Genomic DNA, 18537 nt, shown 5'->3' with positions numbered 1-18537 from the left:
CCAGGCTCCCCTACATGTTTCTTGTGTTTCTTACATCGTCTACGTTTCTCACATCATCACACCTGGGAAAGGACACCCGTACATTATGATTAGCTGAACTCCATGCTTGACCAGAATCTCACTGGCATTCCCACCGCTATCTTTTTTCTTCCTTGAATCCTATCCAGGGCATGTCCAGCCCCTTTACCTCCCCTGCTCTGAGCTTCTGACTTTCCTTGGTTTCGTGGCCTCTGCAGTTTTGAGGAGTATTGGGCAGCTGTTCTGCAGGATGTCGCTCAGTCTGGGTTTGCCTGATATTCTCACGGTTGGAACGGAGTTGATGTGCCTTTTGAGGGAAAAACACCATAGAGTTGGAGAACCCTTCACATCCACCCTATCAAATCAGAGATCCACGATCACCTGGCCAGGTAGTGTTTTCCAGGTTCCCAAAGGACAAGTTTTAAATTCACAATTTCTCTAGTCATGAAACTGTCAACTATAGATGCTACAGTTATTTGGAAGCCCGCAAAATGCTGTTTTGGGGCAGTCCTGCCTTTGCCTGGCTGAGATGTTATGCCCAAGTGTCACCACTAGAGGGAAGCACGAGAACAAGGAACCGAAACCACCTGTGCTCTACTCCAGGGCATTAAAGAAATCCTAGGATTGATAGAACCGGGACTGGAAGATGGTTCACAGACAAACCAGACCCTGTTTCCTCAAATCACATGCAACTTTTAATGAAAAGTTGCGGTATCACTATTTCTACTCCGTTCCTGCGTGATGGACGTTGATTCCTGTCCAACTGTATGAAATGGTTGGCAAACCTGGGAAATAGGTTTCTGCTCGTCCACAGAAAGCTGTGATACAATCCTGGAAAAGATACAATCCTGGGAAGTCAGAGCAGGGGGAAAGAATAAGGGCAGGGAGAGACAGGGGATGGAGGCTGAGGGACAGGCTCTCTTGGCTAAGTAGGCTCAGGCTTTGTAGAAATCTCTTCCCATCTCTGACCCCTTACTGGGAGATGGTTAGTGATATATTCTGATGCTTACACATAGCAGACTACTTCCGTTAAATTTTTAAACTACTTATATATTCACTGCACTAGACCAATCTGCACGCATTATCTAATTTTTTTGAGGATTTTATTTATTTACCCGAGAGCAAGTAAGAGAGAGAGAATGAGCTGGATGAGGGGCAGACTCCCCGCTGAGCAGGGAGCCGGATGGACAGACGTGGGGCTCGACCTCAGCTGAAGGCAGACACTTAACCAACTGAGCCATCCAGGTGCCCCACATTATCTAATTTTAATTAAAAAATCAATATACTACTTTTAGAGCAGCTTTAGGTTTTCAGAAAATTCCACATAAAGCACAGAGTTCCCGTACACCCAATCACCACCACCCTAATTTCCCCTGTGATTAATTGATTGTATCAGTGTGATGAACTTACTATGATTAATGAGCAGACACCGATACAGGATTATTAAAGTGCACAGTTTCCATTAGGGTTCTTTCTTGGTGTTGTGCAATCCACGGGTTTCCACAAGTGCATGATGTCATGTAGCCACCACTGCAGTTTCGTAGGGAATCTTTCCCTGCCTTGTAAGTGCTCTGTGCTCCACCTATTCACCCCTTCACACCCCAAGCCACCGGCAAACCACTCATCCTTGTATTGTCTGCCTAGTTTTGCTTTTTCCAGAATGCCATAGACTTTGGACCATATCATGTGCAGCCTCTTGAGACCAGCCTCTTTCACTTAGCAATATGCATTTAAGGTTCCCCTGGCCTTCTTGGTGTTTGATGACTTGTTTCTTTTTACTGCTGAATAATATCCCCTGAGTGGAATCAAGGAGTGCTGCTGGAACATATGGGTAAGGTGTGTCTAGCTTTGTAAATAATTGTCAAACTGTCTTCCAAAGTGGTGGCACCATCTTGCATTCCCAACAGCCATGAATGAGCGGTTGTGTTGCTCCACAACCTCACCAGGATTTGCTGTCAGGTTTTCACCATTTAATGGGTGAGTAGAGTTATCTCATTTATACTCAATTTGCAGTTCCCTCATGACGCAGGATGTGGAGCATCTATCCTATGGTTATTTGCCATCTGGGTATCTTCTTTGGTGAGGTGCCTGTTGAGATCTTTTGCCCACCATCCAACTGGTAAGTTCCTTTTCTTATAGTTGAGTTCTAAAATCTCTGTGTATATTTCAGATACAAGTCCTTTATCAGATGTGTGTTTTGCTAAGATTTTCTCCTAGGTTGCAAAAATCATCAACTCTGTGATGCCAGGTATGGTAATTACCTGAGGAAATCAGGTCCTGGGGAAGTTATGTATCCCATCCAAGCTCACAAATGCTAAAGTACAGTGGATCTGGAACGTGAACCCAGATGGAGCAGAGTCTGCTGAGCTGACCGCATCTTCACCCCATATTCAGTGCCCATTAGCTTTGCACACAGGCCATCGGTACTTGACTGAGGTCGGTTATGATGTTGAGACCCTGATACTTGTCCGTTTGCCATTCACATTTCACCAGATACTAATGCTTATTTAGAAATGCAGTGAGTGGGCAGCCCGGGTGGCTCAGCGGTTTAGCGCCGCCTTCAGCCCAGAGCGTGATCCTGGAGACCCGGGATCGAGTCCCACGTCGGGCTCCCTGCATGGAGCCTGCTTCTCCCTCTGCCTGTGTCTCTGCCTCTCTCTCTCTCTCTCTCTCTCTCTCTCTCTCTATATATATATATATATATATATATATATATATATATAGACACATATGTCTATATATATGTCTATCATGAATAAATAAATAAATCTTTAAAAAAAATAGAAACGCAGTGAGTTAGCAATAATAGGTGCTTTAAAAGAGACTTTTAAATACTGTAAAATCATATCCAGCCTCCAAAGAGTTGCATTCAGACCAACAGTGGGGATTTTTCAATGTCAGAGAATAGAATGGTTTCTGGAAAGATCACATAAAATTCCACTGAAACTTAAACAAGGGGAGTTTAGTGGTTTTCTTAGAGGAAATGAAAGTGGATCTGCAAGGAGTGGAGGCAGGGGGTTAACTGGCCTTATTTCAAATCACCCTGGCCTGGAAATTTCCAGGGAGAGAGCTATGAAATTCACTTAATCAAACACAGAAGAAAATGTGGACGAGCAGTACTGTGAATGCATTATCAACTCTACCAATTTTCCTAAAAACAAAACAAAGAGAGAGAGAGAGAGAGAGAGAGAGAGCAGAGGACCTGGAAAGTGAGGTGGGGGTGGAGGGGGATGGTGCCACTCTCAAATATTTGAAATGCTTTCTTGAGGAAGCAGCATTAGTTCCTCTATCCCACATAACTCGGAAGAGCACAACTAGACTCAACATGAGCCAATTTTTTCTTTCAACACAAGGACATTTTGTTTTCTGGAAATCCGGCTGCCCGTGCGTGGCATCGGCTACCTTACGGTCAGAATGTGGCTCGATGACACTCCCTGTGGAGCAGCACTAACCATCTAATCTGTGGGCCTCAGGGCTGGGCCAGGAGCAGAGGGGAGAGGCCCGGGATGGGGGGAGGCCGGGCTGCCCCTGGGTGCCCACAGGAGGAGCTAGTGCCTGCGAGAGGGCCGGCATCTGTGAGTGCCCAGTCCCAAGTCACCAGGCAGCCAACAGAGTCGTGGGTGGGAGTCGGGGAGGACAGAGGGGAGGCATATCACTGCAAGCAGTCCCGATGGCGAAAGAGAATGTTCTCCCAGTGATCCGCTGCTGAGAGGGAACAGGGAGGGAGCATCCTGCAAGCGCCAGGCCCCAGTCCTGGATCCGGGGTCCAGAGGGCAGCAGGCTGCAGGCCAGAGGGCGGGATCCAGCATCATAGCAAGGAGAAAGCTTCGTGTCCCTTCACCTGAGGCAGCCGAGAGTAGCCTAAGGACAGGGCAGGTGGTAGGTACACCTAGAGAGCTCGCCCGCTGGCAGGTAAGGGGCGGCAGTGCTGGCTGCACACAGCGCGGCCTCTCCTGGCGTCCCAGCAGGGAGAGCTCGGGGTCCCTCGGGGACCAGCGGCCGCCCCACCTACAGGTGGCCACCTGTGGGGGTGGGGGGGGAGTGGAGGGCTCTCCCCGCCACCCCCGCCTCACCCAGCGGCACAGCCCGGAGGGTCTGGATTCCTTTGCCTTCCCTGTCCATCACATCGACCCGAACTGTCCACCTCGAGCTGTAGGAACTGGGGGGTCCCCGGCCCTGGCCCCGCCGACACCCCCTGCCTGCAGCCGCCAAGCAGCCCCTGGGATGCCCAGGCCACCTGGCCTCCTGACCCCGCCACCCCGCTCCACTCCTGCTCCTGCTCCTGCTCCTGCTCCTGCTCCTGGAAGACGGTGCACCTACGCGCCCACCCCCGTCACTTCTAATTAGCTTTTCAGTTTAATAATGAACTCTGGGCCTGGACGCAGCCTCAGTGCGCTTCGCTCGCTTGCGTTTGACCTGGACTGGCCATGCATCACTAGGCCCGAATGGATCGAGCCCTACAACAACGCACCATCCAATAAGAGAATCTCCACGGTCGTGTTATTCACATCTTGAAATATTGTGATTTTCGTGATTGTGTTATTCATATTGATCTCGGAGTTCCGGATCATCGATTTTCTTTTAAACGAATGCACCAGACCCAAGCAATGAGACAATGCAGGGCGTAGCTGATATTTCAAGGGCCCTCCCTATTTTACTCTTTAACTACAGGAAGCCCTTCCATGAGTCTTCACCCACATGCTTTTCTTGGAACTTACCAGCTACGAATCGATAATCATGGAATGGCCTGTGTACGTATCGGAAATGGCGTTGGGGCGGAACGCTTCTATTCGGCGGCATTCCGTTCACAGTGGAGAACCAGTATGTCCATTCGACTAGGAATTCACTTTCTTTGCCACAAAGATGCCGAGTCTGTTTCGGATTTCGGATTGCTTAGGCCTTCCTCTGAAATCACACAGAACTTCATTTCTGCATTTTTCATGGATCTCATTACATGAACTCAAAAAGCGACGTGGAACCGCGACAGGAACCTGGGACCTCCAGCCCTGAGGAACCGGTCTGATTTCCAACCCCAGAGGGCAGCCCTAAGGACGTGCCGAAGTTCTGTGAGCCTCGGTTTCTTGATCCGTGGAACAGGGAGAGCGATCTGTGCGGAGCCCGTGTGGGAATCAGACAGGCCTTTACAGGCCCCGCAGCGCCATCCTGCCCGGGTGGCTGTGGCATCACCCACGCCCATGTGTCCTCGGTCACCAGGCATCTGATGTCATCCAGGGAGGGCAGGGGAATAGCTATCTTACCTTCTACCACCATCACTTAGCTCAGCATTTTGCTTCTAAAAGCTGCCAGTTTATGTTTCTCGATTGAGGAAATTCGGTGTTAAAAGAATGAAGTGTCTTAGAAACTCTAACGTAGGAAAACCCAGAAAGCCACTTTCTTGCCCTGTGTCAGTTTCTGTATGTTATGTCAGTTTGTAAAGACATCTGGCACTTTCGTTGTGCATCACCTAAGGTCTTATTGGGAAGAATACAACATTGTTTACATTTCAAGTTAATAGAATTAAGGGGCGCCTTGGTGGCTGAGTGGTTGAGCGTCTGCCTTTGGCTCACGTCGTGATCCTGGGCTCCCTGCTTCTCCCTCCACCTATATCTCTGCCTCTGTGTCTCTCATGAATGAATAAATACAATCTTAAAAAATATAGAGGGAATTGAGACGCCCACAGAGAATGTGTGCTAAGTGCATGGTTGTCTCCTGTGTCCACACATCTCCTGGGGTCAACACAGTGGTTCAACAGCACTTGGCAAGAAGCTGCTAATAAAAATGACTCCAGACGAGTCACCACTCAGATAAGAAAGATTGAATGATCCTGTTTTTGTTCCTGATGGATAAGCTTTATGAGAGATTGTGACAATTATTTCCCTGATCTCTCTATTCTTGGACTTACATGTCCTAGAAAAGGCTAACTAGTAAAGTACTTTTAACTCTATACCTGGTTGAATTAGGAAGCTTAGGGTTTAAACACTTGGCTTTCCTCTCTTTACTCTGTATACCCTGTCCTTCTGTGGTTTCTGGTAAGGATGGAAATGAAGTCAGTAGTTGTAGTCAGAGGGCCTTCTGCTACAGGATCTCTCTAATGTCTCCATTAAAGACTAAATCTCCGGGCACCTGGGTGGCTCAACGGTTGAGCATCTGCCTTTGGCTCAGGTTGTGATCCTGGGATCCTAGGATCGAGTCCCACATCAGACTCTCCACAGGGAGCCTGCTTCTCCCTTTGCCTATGTCTCTCCTCTCTCTCTGTGTCTCTCGTGAATAAATGAATAAAGTCTTAAAAAATAAAAAATAAAATAATAAAGACTAAATCTCCACTAGACAAAGCCCCAGAAAAAACAACTATGGAACCTGGATGTGCATGAAGCAGTGACCTGATGCTGTGACAGGTGAGGAGAAGCAGACAGACCCCCACAGGGGGTGCTCATTTCCTTGGAGAGGGGGAGGTGGAACTCTATCGGGAACTTTCTCTGGGTGGTGTGGGACACGTGGAAAGAGCCAGGCTTGTTCTCTAAGGGAAGTCAGAAAAGAGCTGGGAGGACATACCTGTTTGGGAGAGCCGGGGATGTTGAAAGGAAATGGTCTGAGAATGGCAGACCAAAGCCGACCTCCCCATGTCTCTGTCTGACCCCTGACACACGAGTGCAAAGGACAGACTGAAAGCACAGAGCTAAAAGGAAAATATCTGAACTGAGACCAGACCTCTGTCCAGGACATAGTTTGCGGTTCCAACTCAGCAAACATCATTTTGTGCAATTCCCGAAATTCACCAACCCATGTACCTAAAACTTTGAATGCTGTTGCATGCGAGTATTTTCTGATACAAAAGAAACGTGGGAGTAAATGAAAATCAGAGAAGCCTGATTTGACAATAACTGAGACTTTTGTCTCTTTTCTGGCTTATCTATTTTCATTCAACTAGCTTGATTTTTTTTTTTTAATAAGCTGTTTCAAAAGAAAAGTGCCCTACCAAATTTTCTTTTAAGATTTTCATTATAGGTTGTTGGTGGATTCGAAATTTGTAGAATCACTCTTATTCCCTTTACATAATTATTTTTTCATTTATTTATTTATTTATTTTTTTAGAGAGAGAGAGAGAAAGGAGAGAGAGAGGGGAAGAGGAGAGAATCTTAAGCAGACTCCACACCTAGTACAGAACCCAGAACCCCACGTGTGCTTTCATCCCACAACCCTGACATCATGACCTTAGCCAAAATCAAGAGTCAATTAACCGATGGAGCCACCTAGGCACCCCTCATTTATTTATTACTAGCATGGTTTTCTTTTTGTTTTTGTTTGCCAGAAAACACTTAAACTTTACTTGTTCTCTTAGATTTGGGTTTCATTGCAGGGTCTTGTATTGGCACATCCAGTCACTTCTCTCATTGCTTCATGAGTTAAGCTTTTCCTGAGACAGATATCCATCTGCTAAAATCTCACACAAATCTCTTTGGTGGTCGTAATCTCCATATCTTTTTTGGCAGGCATTAGTAGTTTCTAACAATTGGAGATATCCCCCCACCACACCCTCACACCCTCCAACAAACTGTCCATGAGGAAGTATGCTGTAGAGGGAAAGAGAGTATTGAATTTGGCTGTGCAGTCAGACAACTAGTTCTGTGTCCTATCAGATACTTCAGTAAGTGGTTTGCATGAAAGTTTTACTCAGTTGCATAATCAACCATGTTCTGAAGGTAGATACACCGAAGTTTTGAAGCTGCCTGTCACAGGATCCACCAGAGGTTTAGACCTTTGGCACCATCTGGAAGGTTAAGCTATTCACTCACCAGGTTTTTATACATGATCTCGTAAGGACTGAGATGCCTAAACTACTGTCAGTAAACATACAGTGTGACCATCACATATTTCTCCAATGGACTATTACACTAATGAATAATCCTCCAGTGCAGGTGGTATTACTCGTAGAGCTGGACATTCTAGCCTCTGGCGTCTGGAATCCCGATGAGGGTCTTCAGCTCCCACCCTAGGTTTTGTTTCATGCTTCATCCATTGTTGCCTCTCATCCCTCCAGCATGAATTAGAGGCACCTTGCCACACAGACCCATCACATGTCTATGCTGAAGTCTATAAAGGAAACTACAGATCACATAGCAGCATTATCACGTGAAATGATGTGACAACAGCTATTTTAAAGCACTTAAAAATGTTGTAGAGTGCAGGAAGCTCGGTCCCAGAGCAGCTGAGGTAGAGGCAGTGAGATGGCTGCAGGAACCACAGAAGGAGGGGTGACATTGGAAAGCAGCTTCCTGGGGGCGAAGGTGGTGGCCCAGAGCTGACCAGCTGGCAAGGCAGATGGGGGACAGCAGAGGTAGTGGTGCCGCCGTGAAAATGAGTGGGAGTGGACTGTGTAGAGTAAACAAAAAGTATACCAAGAGTGTCATTGAGCCCGTTAAAGCTAAGGAAAGAGACATCTCCCCTCTTTTTCCTTCAAAAACTCGTAGGTTCTTTCTCTGTCCCTTTGAATGTATGTCAGTCTTTTAAAAGCTGATCTTGGCAGTCTTCCAACTCTAGTAAATCCTTCTTGAGGACTAGGGAGGCTTCCTATGAGATGAAGCATCATGGAAGAGAGCCACCCCAAGTCCTGGTGCACCCAAAGTCCTGACTTTGTATAAAGCCATTTAACTAACACAGATGGTCACTCCAGTTACCAAGTGGGTGTAGGATGGACCATGTGAGACAAGTGGTGCTGTCAAGCCTTGTCCCTTGAGGACTAGTTACTGTGCATCCTGAGAACACGGACATGGGGGTACACCAGCTCAGCCGCACAAGGGTGACATTTCGTTCTCTCTTTGCAATCTCTTAGCAGATTACCCATTATGTGAACCACATTTGGATTTAACACGTATTCAGTGACAAAACTGTTTTCTTTCTGTACTGACTTCATGGAGGAGATTTCTGAGTTGGCAGATTTTAAGTTATATTCCCCCCTAAAGGCTAAAGCATAGGGCAATTAGAGTCTTTGATTTCTTTGTTTTTACTGCAGCAGGATGGTGACAAGTCATGCCTTTCAAACATTTTCTCTTTGTTTATAGAAATATGGCTTCTGTTCCAGGAGGTGAGGCTCTCACCAACCACTGTGGCTTCGTTGCCCTTGAAGTAACTGCTGACACCTCTGATCAATCTAACTCTTCTCCCTGGCTGAGCCCTGAGGCTTTCCATCCGTCCCTATGTATCCATTACTGATGTGATCAATATTGTTTAGCCAAGTGTAAACCCGCCCCCGGGATAATCTAGTCAGAATAATAATATTAGGCATAATAACGAACACACAAATTCTTTGAAAACCGGTATCTCTAGTACATTGCCAGAGTTTTGCCACTCTTCCTGTCTTTGAATATTTTCATCAAATTCTCAGATCTTTATCAGTATCTTCACTTTCTTTTTTCATAATTTTCCAAATGATTTCACTCAATTTTTTCATAGTATGTGAGGGAAAAATAAAATCATCCCCCCCCCCAGAGAACACATCCCAACATTAATGATCCAGAGATAATCAGTATAAAGATGTCACAGTTCTCAGCGAATGGGTATCTGGGGTTCTCCACACTTTTGCTATTGCAAAGAGAGCAAAGGAAAGAATATAGGTTTTTAAAAAGTAAGTTAGGAAATAATAAAGTAGAAATCCCTTCCCCCCAAATTCGTCATGGCACCTAGATATTTTGAGAAGCACCATACTTAAAAGACAAACACATCACCAGAAGAATATTCCTTTTCAATTAGGCTTTTATGTTGAACATCATACTTTCCGTTCTATCACGGTAACCCAAATTGCTTTGGCTAAATTGCTCTCAGCCTCATCACATGCCATTTCTCAATGCAGTACAGTGTGTGGCTGCTACCAATTAATCGAAGTGATCTTACAGGATTCTTTTTCATTAGAGTGATTGTCTTTAGGGATAAATCGATCACTGGCTTGGAGTTTGTAGGGAAAAAATTTCAGGATTGAAAAGCAGTTTCCAAATTGCAAGTAACTCCCGTTATCTGTTGCTTGTTTAATAAAGTGTAAACCTTGGACAGCACCCACGCAAACGTGGGCCGCTCTGTAGGGACACTAACAGTGCAAGGTTGCTCAGAAATCTAACTTCCTGTATGTGTATCGAAAATTGCATCCAATATGCCTTCTTCTGAGAAGAGAGAAGAGGCACAACAAAAGTCATGGTGATTTCTTGAAGTTCATCGTGGGGGTATCGCGACCTTTGAAAGTTATCTCATTTAATCCAAGAATGTGAAGAATACTTTTTTTCATTAAGCACCGGTCTCGAGTTCGCTGGCCAATACTGTCATGGCTTTAAAAAATGAATCTGGGACACCTGAGTGGCTCAGTGGTTGAGAGTCTGCCTTCTGCTCAGGGCGTGATCCTGGAGTCCCAGGATCGAGTCCCACATCAGGCTCCCTGCATGGAGCCTGCGTCTCCCTCTGCCTGTGTCTCTGCCTCTCTCTATCTCTGTGTGTGTGTCTCTCACGAATAAATAAATAAAATCTTTAAAAAAATAAAAAACGAGTCTACTTTTCCAGGTGGTTTAATTTGTAACAGGGAGGGCAGCCTGGGTGGCTCAGCGGTTTGGCGCCTGCCTTTGGCCCAGGGCGTGATCCTGGAGTCCCAGGATCGAGTCCCGCGTCAGGCTCCCTGCATGGAGCCTGCTTCTCCCTCTGCCTGTGTCTCTGCCTCTCTCTCTCTCCCTCTCTCTCTCTCTGTCTCTCATGAATAAATAAATAAGATCTTAAAAAAAAAAAATTTGTAAAAGGGAGCCCTTTGGCTTCGTGCTAGCCTGGTCCCCACCTGGGAGGACAAAAGGCCGCTTCCGTGTCTGGTGGCGGCCACTAGATGGGGCGCGATGACAGTTCTTCAGTGCCTCATCCCAGAACGCTTTCCTTCTTGGGAGCTGCAAAAATTGTAAACTCAAACATCCCTCTAATTTATGAATTGTATTTTTAAAATGAGGACTCGATCCCTTAATTGCTGTTGGGCCGACCTGGTGCCTTACCAGTTCTGTGTTTCTAGCTACGTCTTTGCTCTGTGCCTGCCTTTCTCGCTCCTTGCTGGAGCCATGCCTTCCAGCTCCTTCCCAGGAACGGCGGGAAATGCCCTCAGCACTGAGGGAACCCATGGGGACAGAGCAGCAGTGACTTGTGCGTATTGGCAATTTAGGGAATCAGGACCAGGAGGACGTGTAATAATAATATCCTAATATTTTCCCTAAAGGCCCAAGAAGGAAGAACTGAACCTTAAATCTTTAAAGCAATGATCCACTGTGGTGTCTTGTCTTTGCTGTTGGAAATGCCAGCACATAAAGGAGCTTACATCGTTGGCTGCCATTGTGGAAGCGAGAAGTAGACACTTGGCTGTCACGTGTAAGAACACCCAGTGCCACACTGTCAGACCAACCAAACCCAAACAAAACTATGCATCTTGGGAAAAACAGAAAGTAACAGGTCATCCATCCTGAGGAGTTCCAGTCCCCAAAATGATGAAACCATGGCCATCTTACAAAGATCTAAACTTCTATGCCTGAGAAAGTGAGTCCGAAGGATGGTGGCTTTCATCCCCAACAGGTCACGTGTGGTGACCTCGGCTACTGGCAGGGCCTGGGTGATGTGCCAGGACATCCTCGGAGGCTGGAGCTACCCTCAGCTGCTGAAGCTCTGCTACTGGCAGAGCCCTAAATGCTCCTGCTGAGCTCCTGCCTCTAGTCCTCCGGGAACACCTCTCAGCGGTAGCATCTAAATTACAATCCTTCAGGTAAGCCTGGGAAGGTAGCTGTCAGACTTCCAGCCCCTGTAGGACGAGGGGCCATATGGATGTGGGCAGCAATATTCTTGTGATGGACACAGAATCTCCAGCACAGCCTGTATTACGAGGATACCCAAACTCAGTCCACATACTACACCCACTCAACGTTGGGTGATCTGTCCTCACCATGAGTCCCTCGAACATTATTTGTGAAGTGCAGCTATAGAGTCCATTTCAAAAGTATGCTGTAGGGATCCCTGGGTGGTGCAGCAGTTTGGCACCTGCCTTTGGCCCAGGGCGCGATCCTGGAGACCCGGGATCGAATCCCACATCGGGCTCCCGGTGCATGGAGCCTGCTTCTCCCTCTGCCTGTGTCTCTGCCTCTCTCTCTCTCTCTCTCTCTCTCTGTGACTATCATAAATAAAATAATAATAATAATAATAACAAAAGTATGCTGTATATTTTCCTCCTTGGAGGCTAGGCTTTGGAAGCAAGCACATTTGAGAATGCCTCCTAGGTGCTCCATTTCCCAGCTGCACGACATGGGATCGCCACCTGGGCCTCCTAATGGGGCCAATCACATCCTGCACCTTCAACCATCTTGAAAATTCACTGAAATAAAATATGTGAAAATGCCCTTCTGCCTGACCCACTAAAGTGTTCAGTAAATGTTAGATATATATATATATATATATTTTTTTTATTGTGCTTACGTATTTCCATTGGAAATTAGTTACTCACATGCAAGCAGGACTGTTGAGACCTAATGGTCAAGGGTCTTATGTTTTCTGTCTTGTACCAACGAGCAGCATAGAATCTAACATTTAGGGCTTGTTAAATATTGTCATCATTCTTCTCAAATGACAGCTCCAATTCTAAAGGTTTTCGAGAGGTCTTGAATTAATTCAATCAACATTTCATGGATAATTTTGAGGTTAAGCCTGTAGATCTTCTAACATTCATTGGAACACCTAAATTCTGGTATTTTTATAGTCCTATAGGCAAAGAGATTGACAGTACAAAGTGGTGGGACCTCTCAAAGGGCATAAGTATTGGAGTGGAGGGGAAGTATCACGTAATAGGAGTGCTTGACTCTGCCCAGTAAGAGCGAGGACACTGTTAGAGAGTAGGTCTTCAGAGGATGTGTTAAGGAATGTAACACTCATGTTGGGTACTTACAAGTGACATTATCATTTGTAAGATGATGTTGGCAGCTCTGCAGTAGTGATTTGTCACAGTGAGAAAGGAAACAAGAAAATCAGTGAAGAGGGTCTGCACCCTGGCAGTCATGCAGAGGACATGACGGAGCAGGTGGGCAGTGGGGATACTTGGGAGGTAGAGCCATCCTGATGATGGCCCTGCAGCCTCCTGGCTCAGAAAGAAATAACCAGGGAAGGCGTGTGACCCACACAGGGAGAAGATCCTTGGTATAGTCTTGGCGGCATCCCCAGTCTCTAGTGGGAAAAGGGTGAGTCTGTAGTTCTGGGCCTCCATGGCCTGCATGGTCTGCACTGACCACGAAGTCCCACAAGTTTTGAAGAGTCCTGTGGGGTGAGAGGACCCTGTGTCCCCCATGAAGCCTTGATCCTGTTTCTATGGTTTCATGGCTTACTCACTGGTTGGGGAGGGGGGTGTTCAGCATCCATCCTGCCCTGAGCCCCAGCTAGTTCTTGTGGAGGCCTCACAACAAGATGGGCCAAGATAAGACCAAACATTTCCAACGCATCTCCTAAGGAGATCTCTGCTGCCCTTGGTGAGAGCAGTTTTAATCCTGCAAGAGCATCAGGGGATAGAGAAATTTATATAGATAAGGATGTGGGGACATAGAGTGCATTTCATTTCATTCAATAGGCTTGTCTGTGAAAGGAAGGAAAGAGATAGGAGAAGCAGCCTGAAAACGTGTCTCTTCATTTGGTCAATTGAAGCGTCCTTTATATTCGGTCAGATAGATGGCACTTCATTTTAATGTTTTGCTATAAAATAAGCCTTTGATTATGTGAATAAGTATGAGAGGCCAATAAAAATGGCCTTCAATTCTGTTATTTTTCAAGTCACTGAAGTCCTCCCTGGTGGCCAATAATCATATATTCTGTACTCACCAATAACAAAACATTTATTTAAGACATGCCCTCACATGAGGCCAGCCTTTTCAAAGAAAGCACATACTTACATACTGTGCTCTGGGGGACCTGTTTCAAAATATGCCTCCTCCCTCATCTGCCATAGACCAAAAGAATGCCCCCCACCCTGGAAACACAAAACACCTGAACATTCATTGCTAGCAGCAAATCCTGAAAAAAAAAAAATACATCCTTGGAGACAGGGAAACACTACATGGGACTCTAAATCTAACTCTTTAGTAGTTCAAATTTACTGCATTTTTTTTTTCTTTCTGGTAAACTTTTTTTTTTTTTTTCTTTCTGGTAGACTTTTTGAGAATAGTTCTAGATTTATAGAAAAAAATGAAAAGTTAGTACAGAGTTCTCACATATTCTGTACCATGTGTCACAGTTAATGAACCATTACTGATACAGGATTAATGACTATGTTCCACAATTTGTTTCTACTTTCTTAGTTTTTACCTGATGACCATTTCCTGTTTCTTACCTGATGGTCCCACCCAGGGTAGCAGATCACATCCAGCTGCCGGGTCTCCTTTGGCTTCTCTTGTCAGTGACCGCTTTGCACATTTCCCTTGTAGAGGAGGACTCTAATAGTCCTGGGGAGTGATCCTCGGCCACTGCTTTTCTATTAGGATTTTCCTAATGTTTTTTTCATGATGAGACTGGGGTTATGGATTCTTGGAAGGAAGATCACAGACATAAGGTGCCACTGCTGTCCTGTCTTGTTGAGTGTACATGTTTGTTTTTTAAGATTTTATTTATTTATTTGAGAGAGATAAAGTGAGAGAGCAGTGGGAGGGGCAAAGGGAAAGGGAGAAGCAGATCCCCTGCTGAGCAGGGAGCCTGACACAGCTCAATCCCAGGACCCTGAGACCATGACCTTAGCCAAAGGCAGACACTCAATCTACTGAGCCCTCAGGTGCCTCACTATTGAGTGTACATGTTATCAACATGATTTATGACTTGATGCTGGCCTTGAGCGCCCTTCCAAGGTAGTGTGTCAGATTTCTCCACTGTATACTTTGGAAGGAAATCATATTCAGCCCACACCTAAAGGAGAATTTGCCTTCGTTTGAGGGCAGACTAGTTAAATTATTTGAAATTCTTCTGCATGGCAAATCTGTGTCTTCTCCCATATCTATTAATTTATTCAATCATTTACTTATATCATATGGATTTATGGGTGTTTCTTTGATGCTTTGGGTTTAATCCAAGACTACTTTTTTGTTGTTGTTGCTTCAACTATTCCAGCTTTGGCAACTGGGGACTCTTTCAGTTGGTTCCTGTATTCCTTTGAAATCCTCCCATCACTGTGGGATTTCCTTACCTCCTGCTCATTGTGGGTGTTTGTTTTTTAATAGGTGGAAAATGCATCTAGTTATAGAAATACTTCTCTAAATTGCACTTGGGGTCTTTCATATTCTTTTTTGTTTTTTGTCCACTGGATATCTCCTGCACCAAGAATGTGTTTCTGGTTCTCCCTCACCTCCCATAGTTTTTGCCTTATGGAGGAGTAGATGTGTTATTTGGTGCATAAGTATTCATACTTTCTATATCTTAACATAAAATATTTAAAATGATGAGATGGTATTGAATTGGTTTCATGGAAGGTTTTTGATTCAAATTCTACTTTGTCTCTATCAGGATCGACATTCCAACACTCTTGTGTCTCCCCTGCTGAATCACTGCTCTGAGTGTATCTCTAGTGTGTGGCATGTAGAAATCTCTTGCTATGGATGGGACCGGGATGATTGGTCTCAGTTCTTTCCTGTTATTTTTGTTGAACAAAAATGTGTTTTCCATTACATAATTTTGCTAAGCGCTTAATATTTTGGGGGTCTATTTGTTTTCTGTGGTGATGTATAGAGTTTTGGAGGATATACAAAGTGATTCAGGTGTAAGTGACTGTTATTACCTATGTTACGAAAAGTTCCCCACCAATATTTCCTTTTAACATTTATCATTCCTTGCTTGCTTTCAAGAATGCTGTAAAAAAACAAAATACCTTTGGGATGCCCAAAGCTGTTACTTTGATTTGTCATGTCCTTTTTTTGTAAAATCATTAATAAAGCCCTTTATAAAGAAATTAAAAGGTATCTGACATTTTCAAAAAGCGAGTCATAATAAAGAACATAACTTATACCACAAAGTCAATTGTCAATATCAATATGTAAATTTAATTAAATATGCAATTAAAGTTACAAGACTTCATCCAATTTGAAATTGGATGACATGATCTGAAAATTCATATGAAAATGCAAATGTTTGAGAATAGCCAAGAAAACTTTTTTAAAAGCCTATTTGTCAGATGTCAGTAAATACCACAAAAACAGAATCTTTTAAAAGCCTCTTTGTCAGATGTCAGTAGATACTACAAAGACAGTCGAATCAACTAATATGGTGTTGGCATAGGGATAGATAAATAGATTAGTTTAACCAAATAGCAAACCATATAATTTGGCCATATAAAATCCAGGAATTCCACCCACTATACATGAGATAAAATATCAGACAGAAATGGCATCTTAGTTCAGTGGCACAAGGGTGGCTTATTTGACAAGATTGGCCTGACTGCCCATCCATATGAGAGAATGTCAGGCCACAGAACCATGAGTCCCAGCAGTGGCGCACACATCCATATGCACCTGGCCAGAGGGAAGGGCGATGGCAAAGCTAGCAAGTGAAGTGGCTTTTAGACTGTGGAGGTCTTCACAAGTCACAGAAGGAGCGAAATTCAACCTTGTAGGAAAATGGGGACCATTTTTTCCATGAAGTAGAAGGGAGACAATCATAGGTATGTTTTAGGACAGAGCTGGTGGACATGTGAAGGATCTGTTGGAGGGCAGAGACTTAATGTGGCAGGTAGCTGGACAAGAGGGCTTGGGGGAGGCCAGATGTGGGAATGTGGGGTTTCAGGGCTCCGGCGATGATCTCAGATGGCTGGGGAGCAAACCAGAATGCAAACTTGCCTGCATTATCATTTTGCCAAGAGAATCATTCCTTCCTCTGCTTTCAAGTATTTCAAGCACACTCCCCGGTCTCAAGATCTTTTCTCTCCTGTACAATAGCTGTAGGGACCCGAAGAGTGCAGAGTGTGTGCTTGGCCACCAACAGTTTCTCTCACACTATATACAGTTCTGTCCTTTCCCAGCTCCTGGAACCAGCTTCCATTACACTGACACGCCCCACCCTCCATCCTGTTAACTGGATTGTAGCCATTAGCTCTCTGGTAAAGAACTGCCTCATGGGAAACCAAAGATTTTATGGTTCAAAACCTGACCTGGAATGTTCCCAATTATAAGAGAAGGTGCAAGGCCCAAATGCTGTCTTATGTCGATGAGTGGTGGCACCAACTGGCAGGGCTACATTTCTTTCTGCGACTTGTATTCGGCTGCTGGTTGTCCGAAGCAGCAGGTGGGACCCAGCTGGACACAACAGACCTACAGCTGTTCTACTAGGATGGCTGAGGTGTAAATCTTTTCCAAAACAAATCCTAGATGAGGTTTGAAGTCCATTCAGACTTCATCATGCAAAAGGTCTTCGTAAAAGCACGGAACATAAACAAAGCTGAAAAAGATCTTGAAAAGAAACGTCTTCATGTCTTCATGTTATTCTGAGGATTTCTGTTTTCTGTTTTGCAAATCAAACAAAGGCAGATGCTCAACCACTGAGCCACCCAGGTGCCCCTATTCTCATTTTATTCTTCACTCTCAAATCATTTTGCTCTGAGAACCATAATCATTTATCAGCAAGATTAGTCATTTCTCTATAGTCACACAGCAAAAAGGGAAAATGTTGCCATTTAACTCAAGTGTATGCGACCCCCAGGGAACACACTCTCTCCACATTATATTTCCTCCTGGTTAGGCCAAAGCAACTAGTATGAATAGAGAAAAGCCAGAGTAATTTTGGTAATGCATTTTGCCTTTAATGCAAATTGCTTTTGTGCCTTTAATCTTAATTTAACTGGAGGAACCATTTAATCATGTTGATGTGAGCACTGGGTCTGAAGAGAGTGACACTGTTTTCAGGATTTTTCCTAGTACCCATACTTACTGGCCAGGTTTAGAATGTGGAAGTCACGACACGATTGTTTAGGACAAGCTACTTAAATTTTTTAAACTCCGTTTACTCATCTATACAATGGTTTCTCTAGACATTAAGTAAGAATAGATATAAACAAATCTAGAGAATAAGATTACCTAAAAAAAGCAACACTCTCCTTCCCCTCTGTTATACTTTCCCCCTCAGATCTGGAGTGTTCCTCAACCCCTAAGAGATTGTACTTTACATTTTAGATAATGCTTTTGTGGTGAGGATGGTATTCCACCCCCAAAATAAACATCTCATAGTGGAATTTCAGGACTATGGTAAACAAAGGGGGGAAGGGTAGGTTGGAAGATGCTCCTGTAACATTTTCAAATCTCAGTCACCGGGCATCTGTTTCTTTAAAAAGCATTGCGGGGGGGTCTGGGGGGCTCAGTCGGTTGAACGTCTGGCTCTTGGTTTGGCTCAGGTCATGATCTCAAGGTCATGAGTTGGGGCTCCAGATCAGGCTCTGTGCTAGGCACAGAGTCTCCCTGGGACTCTACCCCCTTTCTGTTCCCCCAGCCTCTCACGTGTGCACTCTCTCTAAAA

The sequence above is a fragment of the Canis lupus genome, chromosome 17 (genome assembly GCF_048164855.1).
Source record: "Canis lupus baileyi chromosome 17, mCanLup2.hap1, whole genome shotgun sequence".
In the NCBI taxonomy this organism is placed as follows: Eukaryota; Metazoa; Chordata; class Mammalia; order Carnivora; family Canidae; genus Canis; species Canis lupus.
The sequence above is the reverse complement of the archived record's forward strand: the minus strand, read 5'-3'. Positions refer to the sequence as shown.